Source organism: Moschus berezovskii, chromosome 11 (genome assembly GCF_049115385.1).
Source record: "Moschus berezovskii isolate FMDL1 chromosome 11, NW_MosBer_1.0, whole genome shotgun sequence".
NCBI classification, from domain to species: Eukaryota; Metazoa; Chordata; class Mammalia; order Artiodactyla; family Moschidae; genus Moschus; species Moschus berezovskii.
The window spans coordinates 71,693,683-71,701,986 of NC_142470.1; positions in this window are offsets into that span (position 1 = coordinate 71,693,683).

The window sequence follows — 8,304 nt, forward strand, 5'->3', positions numbered from 1 at the left end:
TGCTTTTTTTTTTTTGGCTAGGTGTGGATGTCTAGAAAGCTTAACGAGGCCATCTCTGGGCTTTGCAGCCTGCTGATGGGAGGCCTGGTGTGACAGGCAGTTAATGTTTAAGGACAATGAACTGTCTTGCTGCGTGATCTCTGCAAGATGGTCTTTTATGGTCTCATTGATGAGTCATCCTCTCTGGGCAATCAATTTTTAGCTTGCTATACTCGCTCTGCTTTCCCTATGAATAAGTTTATTTATAATCTTCAATCCTCTATTCCTGTGTGGTCTCTGGTTTTGAAGTTCGGCTGGGCACTGACTGGGAAACTTCAGGCCGTTTAGATGTGGGGTATGTATTTCAAAGTCAGATTGTCTAGACATCTGTTATAGAAGCTGGTGCAACTCTGCTGAGCGTGTCACTTGGGAGATGAATTTCTTTATGGCTGGCCTGGCATCGTTAATTTTAGTAAAAAGTTTTTGCATTGTAGTTTTATCCACTAATAGTCTGAAAGTACTCTGCATTACTAATCCCACAGGCAGGGAGAGATGAAAGCTTCTGACAGAGTCTATGACAGGAAAATATCACCAGTTCCAACACCTGATTACTCACTGAAGTTTCCAATGAATCTGCCAAGGTCTGAGCCATCTGCTCCACCTAGAAGTTTTTCTTTTTCCACTTCATATGAGAATGTAAATATGCCAGTAATGCTGTCATACATAAAAAGCATAACAACAAGAGTGATGATAGTGGTGATGGTGATGGCCACCATTTATCAAGCATCAAGTATTGACCAGGCACTGGACCAGATGCTCCATGCATATCACTAGTTCCCATCCCTGACTGCCTGTGAGAACCACCCAGGGTGATAAGACAACAAAAATATGCTGGAGTCCTACCCTCTATCAATTAAATCAGAATATCCTCCAATGTTACTCCCAGAGTTCCCTTTTTAAAAATTAACATGAATTTTACATGATTATTAAGGCAATGGATAATCTTTGTAGGATATTTGGTTTGGACAATAAAAAGTAAAATTAAAATCATATATGATTCTACCACCAGGAAATCCTCTGTTAACATTTTTAACAACTTCATTGAGGTAGAATTGAGATGCAATAAACCGCATACGTTTGGAGTGTACAAATCGAAGTTCTGACACCTTATTAACATTTTGATATATTTCCTTCTGATCCCTTCCTTCTCTTTTCCTCCCTCCCCTCTTCTCCATTTCCTTCAACACCTGTAATTGGTATAATAAGGCATATACATTTTTATATCCTGTTCTTTTTAAAAATTTTTATTTATTTGGCTGCATCAGGTCTGGGTTGCAGCATGCAGGGTCTTCAATTTCATTGCCACATACAGGATCTTTTAATTCCAGCATGTGAACTCTTAGTTGCAGCATGTGGTATCCAGTTCCCTGACCAGGAATTGAACCTGGGCCCCCTGTATTGGGAGCATGGAGTTTTAGCCACTGGACCACCAGGGAAGTCCTTCCTGTTCTTTTTTAAATTAACATTTATCATAAGTATTTTCCTGTGTGATCTTATTTTCTTCAATAAATGAATTTAATGGCTGCACAAAATTTTAGCCCTATGGTTCGCTTATAATTAACATTTCTTTATTGTTGAATAATTACATAATTTCTGCCTTTTCATTATTAGAAACAAAGATTGAATGAAGTGTTATAAACTGTTGTTGTTGGGTTAGAGTTCTGTATTAAAGACCTTTGGTCAAGTTAAAAAAATCCTTATGCCTCAGCTTTCTTATCTGCAAATGGGGGCTAATGTTAATATCTACCATAAAAGGATGTTGTGACAAGTAAATAAAATATTGCTTTAGTATAGCAATATTTAGCACAGCACTCAGCACTTTATAAGTGTTTAATTTATATTGGCTATTATTGTTATCATCACTGACATCCAGATACCTGTATGTATGCCCTTCCTCCCATATTAAATGAAGCCTCTTTGAACGCAATAAGATATGTTACGTGTTTTTTCTCTTTTGGAGGTGACCCCACAGTGATAGGCACATAACTGTTAATAAAGTCACTGAATAGATCCATCAGTCAATTAACTGACCTTTTAAAATGGGTTTTCAACCTCCTCAGACTGTTACAACTCCCCTGCAGCCTGGAGAATTGACATGGACCCTACCACCTGTCTCCTCTTCTGCCGTGCTCATCCTCTTTTAATGTATTCTGGCTGCAGGGGACTGAGATCACGGGAGACCTGCAGCAGGGGTGTTCAGGAGAATGCGAATGCTCTCTCAGTGAGCACCTCAGTCAGTTTCCCGAGAAACAACTGAGAGGGCAGGAGATGGGAAGAAAAAGAGGACAGAATAGATGCTGGAAGGTAAGGTAAGAGAGGAACTGAAATGGTAGTAGGAGTCAGTCCGTAGTACTCTCTAGCCTGATGGGAGTGGGAGTGAAGTTATATGAGTGGCAGGGAACTGGGTTAGGGATGATTGCTGGATGCATGTGTTCCCTTCTTTGTGTGGCTAATCTATGTGAGTTAAAGCAGTTGTACCCCAGTCCCAAGTTATTGCACGTCTCAGGATCTACTGATGAGTGCGAGGCAGCCATGAGCAGCAGGTGCCGCCCAGAACCTGCCACCACATTTGGGGGTGTATAACCATATGGGGATTGGAGGCGGGCTCTAGATGATGGGTGTTGCCTCTCTGAGTGTTTCAGTTACTTCATCTCCAGACAGGACAATCATTTTGGCTTCTAACTAGTATTTGTTTTCTATTTTTTCTTCTTCCTTTTAAGCAGGTTTCTAGGCCTTTAGTGAGTCTGGGAATCAAAGATTCAGAAAATTTTGTCTGTGTGAAAATAGAAGCTGCTGGAAGTCAGTGTCTCTCTTCTTTTGGAATAGCTAAACCGAAAAACCAGGTTATACCTTGTGTTCTCAACAGGGAAGGGAGAGAGGGGGGAGAGGTTTCCAGAACCCGAGATGCTTTACCTTTATTACAAACCCATGCTTGGCTTCATGGTGGCACCCTGGAAAGTTGCAGTGGCTCAGAGGGGATGCCACATAACCAGCCTGTGAGGTGGGACTCGAGGCACCAGGAGTCTAAGCGCCATACATGGCATAGAAGCAGAGGGCCACCATATCTCCCAGGACCACAGTGGGCTTGCTCAGTGAGGATGACAGCATAGTCAAGATAAGCTAAATGTCAGTTCCTGCCTGTTTTTTTTCGAGGATCACACATTGCCAGTAATGTCTGAGTGAATTTCCCCCTGGCCTGGCAAGGTGGAGATTGGGAGTCAGAATGAAATTGATTAAAACAAATGAAAGAAATGTGTATTTCTTGCAAGTCCAAGATTTCATATCCACTGAGCTTATAATTCTTTTTGCATCTCAGAATTGAAGATGACATTTCCCCTTGTCACATGGAAGAGGTATAGTTACTCTGAAGGTGGAAGTGGAAATGATAAGGACTGTAAGTTCTATGAGGGCAGGGATCTAATCTGTAAGTCTTCAGTAAGCAGGTATTGAATATGTGATAAGTGAATAAATAAACCAAATATAAACAGTTATTTTTGCTTGACAGGTGTAGGTAGAAAAACTGGGCGATGTACTGGCTCATTCTTCATGTGGGGTGGCATCACCCTCTATTTCTGCAGCCACTTTAGTCCTGATTAGTTTCAGCTCACACACCCCACAAAGGACCAGCAGAGTGGACCACCCAGCTGCCTAATAACAATCTGCCCTGACGCTGGAGAGTCAGAGTTGGGGAAGGCAGACACATCCAGTGGCCTTTCTTTAGCCTTGCTGACTTGTCATCAGGCCTGTTGCCTAATTTCCTTTAGGCTGCTCCAGGTTCTTTTTAGACACATGATCTAGGAGTTACACACCTGCCTGATCAATAACCCCAGGTATCAGAAAAAGTCACATCATATCCCAAGTCCCTCACCAGTGACACGGCCTGTTTCGGGCTCAGCTCCTCTGTAGCTGGCACAGAAGCAGCCTTCTATATCTTGTTGACCGCTCCCATTTTCCAACTTCATGGTGCAGAAAGCCCTGATTCAAGTCATTTTCCCCATTAGCACTACCTGTGCATGAATGCCTCATTGCTTTCCAAATGTCAAACTCTAATGGAATAATAGGCTTTAACCTAGAGCAGACAGCAAGGCTGATCAGGTGTTAAAGAAGGATTATTAATGAAAATGAGAAAAACAACATATTTAAGAGACAGAGTCAAACGAAGAGAACAGTGGGATGGCAGTTTCCCACTGCTCGAGGGAAGCAGCTGTGAAGGCACAGCGTCTGCTTTCACAACAGCCATGGGGATGCTCTGTCTCTGGGAGTAATGAAGATTGCACCTTTCATCACAGGGGGGCAGCAAATTTCCTGAACATTAGCTCCTTGCTTCTCACTGAGTCCCTGAGACAGATGTCACAGAGGGTGGGGAGAGATGCTGGCAGGAAGCTGTGTTCTGGAACTACCAAGAATGTGGGCTTGAAAAGTGAAGTGGAAAGTCAGAGTGATTGCAGGTTGCTTTGGGACCAAAAAGGCCCAGAACAGACTGAGGACCATGAGAGCAGAGCTGAGCAGAAAAAGCCCCACTTCAGTGCTGAAAGCAAGGATAAGTGAGTTTATCTGCCATGCCTTCCGGAGGGTGGATATCTAAGGGAAATTCCTTAATCTAAGGAAAGTTCGTTCCTTTCTGGTCCTGGTTTTACTGGGACAAGAGTAGCTGTTCTTCCTCCTTCTGGTAGTGGCCATGACTCAGTAATTCATGTGATAAAAGTGCTCTCAGATTGAATAGTAGATTTTATCCGTTAACATTTATTTAACAATTTATTTGGTACTTTTGCACTGTGATGTGGGAGGCACTATGTTTCAGGCAAAGATACGTGAAACAAGTCTTTTGAATCTACATGATGACATGGTAGGGCAGGCAATGCCCTGCCCTACAAGATGACTGAGTTTTCTATCTGGGGAAATAGGTGAATGGTGACAAAACCCCATTTAAAGAGCAATTTAAATTTAGAATTATGAGACTTCAGAGGAAGAAGAGCTCATTTCTGGCTTGAGAGCCTAATGGAAAGCTGCCCTTGGAAATAGGGGTCAGGAAAGATAAGACTCAAGACTGGGCAGATAGGGTGGAGGTGGCATTCAGAAATAAGGATGAGAACGGCATGGAATGGAAAAGGTCAAGTGATGTTCAGAGAGTGGAGGGTATCCCACGTGTGTGGAGTGAAGGGTGTATGTGGGGTGGGCGTAAGATGACGCTGGAGTGTGAAGAAGCAGCATGAGAACGAGGGTCAGAGAAGCCAGGCGGAGAAGTAGAAAAAGGTCCCATTTGAAGCTAATGGGACCTTTGTCAAAGGAGTCTTTTCAGTGACTTGATTTTGTTGGATGGTATAGGGTGGATTAGAGCAAAGAAAGATGGGAAAGCACTGTTAGGAGGTTCCTGGAATAATCCAGATGTGATATATAAGAGCTGGACTAGGTTTATGATAAGGAAATGAAAAGTGAAAGTCGCTCAGTCATGTCTCACTCTTTGCAACCCCATGGACTACGCAGTCCATGAAATTCCCCAGGTCAGAATAACTTGAGTGGGTAGCCTATCCTTTCTCCAGGGGGATCTTCCCAACCCAGGGACTGAACCCAGGTCTCCCACATTGCAGGCAGATCCTTTAGTAGCTGAGCCACTAGGAAAGCCCACTTTTGAAAAGAAAGGAAAAAAGGTAAGAAGTGGGAAGAAAGAAAACTCACCAGGTACCCATTGGATATAATGATCCAAGGAGAGAAGACGGTTAAGAATAGGAAGGGGAGGGGTTAGGAATGAGCCTGAAGAGAGGAGCTGGAGTGGGACTCAGAAGGGTCTGGGTGCCATCCTCCAGTGCCAGGCTTCATTCATTACGTACATGGAACCTGTGAACTTTCAAGTAAGATGAACATGGGATCCACTTTGTGTTTTAGGAGGATTTCTGTCTAGGCTGGAGTTCAGAAAACCTGGTGGCAGAGAGAACTGTCAAAGATTTTATAATCTATTTTTCAGATAAAAAATTATGGGTTATGATCAAGGACAACAGAAAAGGAGTTATTTTTAAATTAGAATGTAGAGGGGAGGAGAGAGAGGCATTGAAGATCACTCAGTTTTCTATCTGGGGAAATAGGTGAATGGTGACATCTATTACTGGAAACCAGGGAAACAGGCAAGGAATGGCTTTCTGGAGGGTGGTGAGTGGTTCAGCTTTGGACAGGCTGAGTCAGTTCAGTTCAGTTCAGTCGCTCAGTCGTGTCCGACTCTTTGCGACCCCATGAACCATAGGACGCCAGGCCTCCCTATCCATCACCAACTCCCGGAGTTCACTCAAACTCATGTCCATTGAGTCAGTGATGCCATCCAGCCATCTCATTCTCTTTTGACCCCGTCTCCTCCCGCCCCCAATCCCTCCCAGCATCAGATTCTTTTCCAGTGAGTCAACTTGTCGCATGAGGTGGCCAAAGTATTGGAGTTTCAGCTTCAGCATAAGTCCTTCCAATGAACACCCAGGATTGATCTCTTTTAGAATGGACTGGTTGGATTTCCTTGCAGTCCAAGGGACTCTCAAGAGTCTTCTCCAGCACCACAGTTCAAAAGCATCAATTCTTCGGCGATCAGCTTTCTTCACAGTCCAACTCTCACATCCATATATGACCACTGGAAAAACCATAGCCTTGACTAGACGGACCTTTGTTGGCAAAGTAATGTCTCTGCTTTTTAATATGCTATCTAGGCTGGTCATAACTTTCCTTCCAAGGAGTAAGCGTCTTTTAATTTCATGGCTGCAATCAGCATCTGAAGTGATTTTGGAGCCCCAAAAAATAAAGTCTGACACTGTTTCCACTGTTTCCCCATCTATTTCCCATGAAGTCATGGGACCAGATGCCATGATCTTCGTTTTCTGAATGTTGAGCTTCAAGCCAACGTTTTCACTCTCCTCTTTCACTTTCACCAAAAGGCCTTTGAGTTCCTCTTCACTTTCTGCCATAAGGGTGGTGTCATCTGCGTATCTGAGGTTATTGATATTTCTCCCGGCAATCTTGATTCAAGCTTGTGCTTCTTCCAGCCCAGTGTTCCTCATGATGTACTCTGCATATAAGTTAATTAAGCAGGGTGAAAATATACAGCCTTGATGTACTCCTTTTCCTATTTGGAACCTGAGTAGGAAGTGATATTAGGATGTACAGGTAAAGATATTTGCAAGGTAGTTGGCAATAAAAACCAAGAGCTTACTAGGGAGACACAGGAATTGAAAATGGACTTGTGAGTGAGCTGCAGAGGTGTGTAAGTAGCAGCAGAACTTAGAATATAATAATTGGACCAAGGATGGGCTCCTGGGTTAACGTCAACCATTATGAAGCATTTTATAGTCTTGGTAGAGTTCTAATAGCTGCTATATCTTTTGGTCATTAGAGCTCTGCCAGGTAGGTGGTTAAAGTTGCATTATAGGCTGAGTGTTTTGGCAGGGCAATCACAAAGATGGGGAGACCCAGTGACCTGATATCCTATTTTGTGGAGAAAATTTGCCCATTTTTCTTTATTATCTCTTTATTGCTAATGGGTCTTTGGAGGAAACATTCTCCTTTCTACTCTTTGAGCGGAACTTTCTATCTGAACAGATCACCAGGAGAGAAATTTCTTTTAGAAAACAAAGGGCCATGAAGTGGATAAGATGTATGTTGTATTAGTCAGGAATGCTTTCAGCTACAGGTAACTTAAAGAGGTTAAAAAAAATAGCAATTTGTGTTTCTTATATAATGAGACATCTTTGAATAGGTGTTGTTGGTTCAGTGGTTCAGTGATGTTGGATCTACTGTTTCTAACTTTCTTGACTTTTACCTCGTAGTTGTTAAGTGGTTTCCATACTCTGAGTATCAGGTCCACCTTCAATGCAGGAGAAAGGAAGGGTGACATCTATACTGATTTATTTTTAATCGAGAAAGCAGAAACCTAACCATAAATGCTACAGAATGCTCTTACATTTTGTTGCTCAAAGCTGTATCATGCCTTCACTTTGAGCTTCTCAGTGTTTAGAAAAGTGAGTCTTTCATTTTCCAGCCTCTATACTAGAGCCAGGCAAGAAATAAGGAACTGGGAAATGACATTTGGTTGGCCAACCATATCACTTATCATGCTGCTTGGTCTCTATCACAGTGTTTACTATTGTAAGAACTGCAACCATAAAAACAATAGAGCAGTGAAAGTAATCCCTGGTTATTTTATAGCATGTTTCACTTAAATTTTTTTTTCCCATTTTCCAAAAATGTTATTCTTTCCTTACAATTCTAGGAGGCTAGTATTCTTCGATAGAGGAG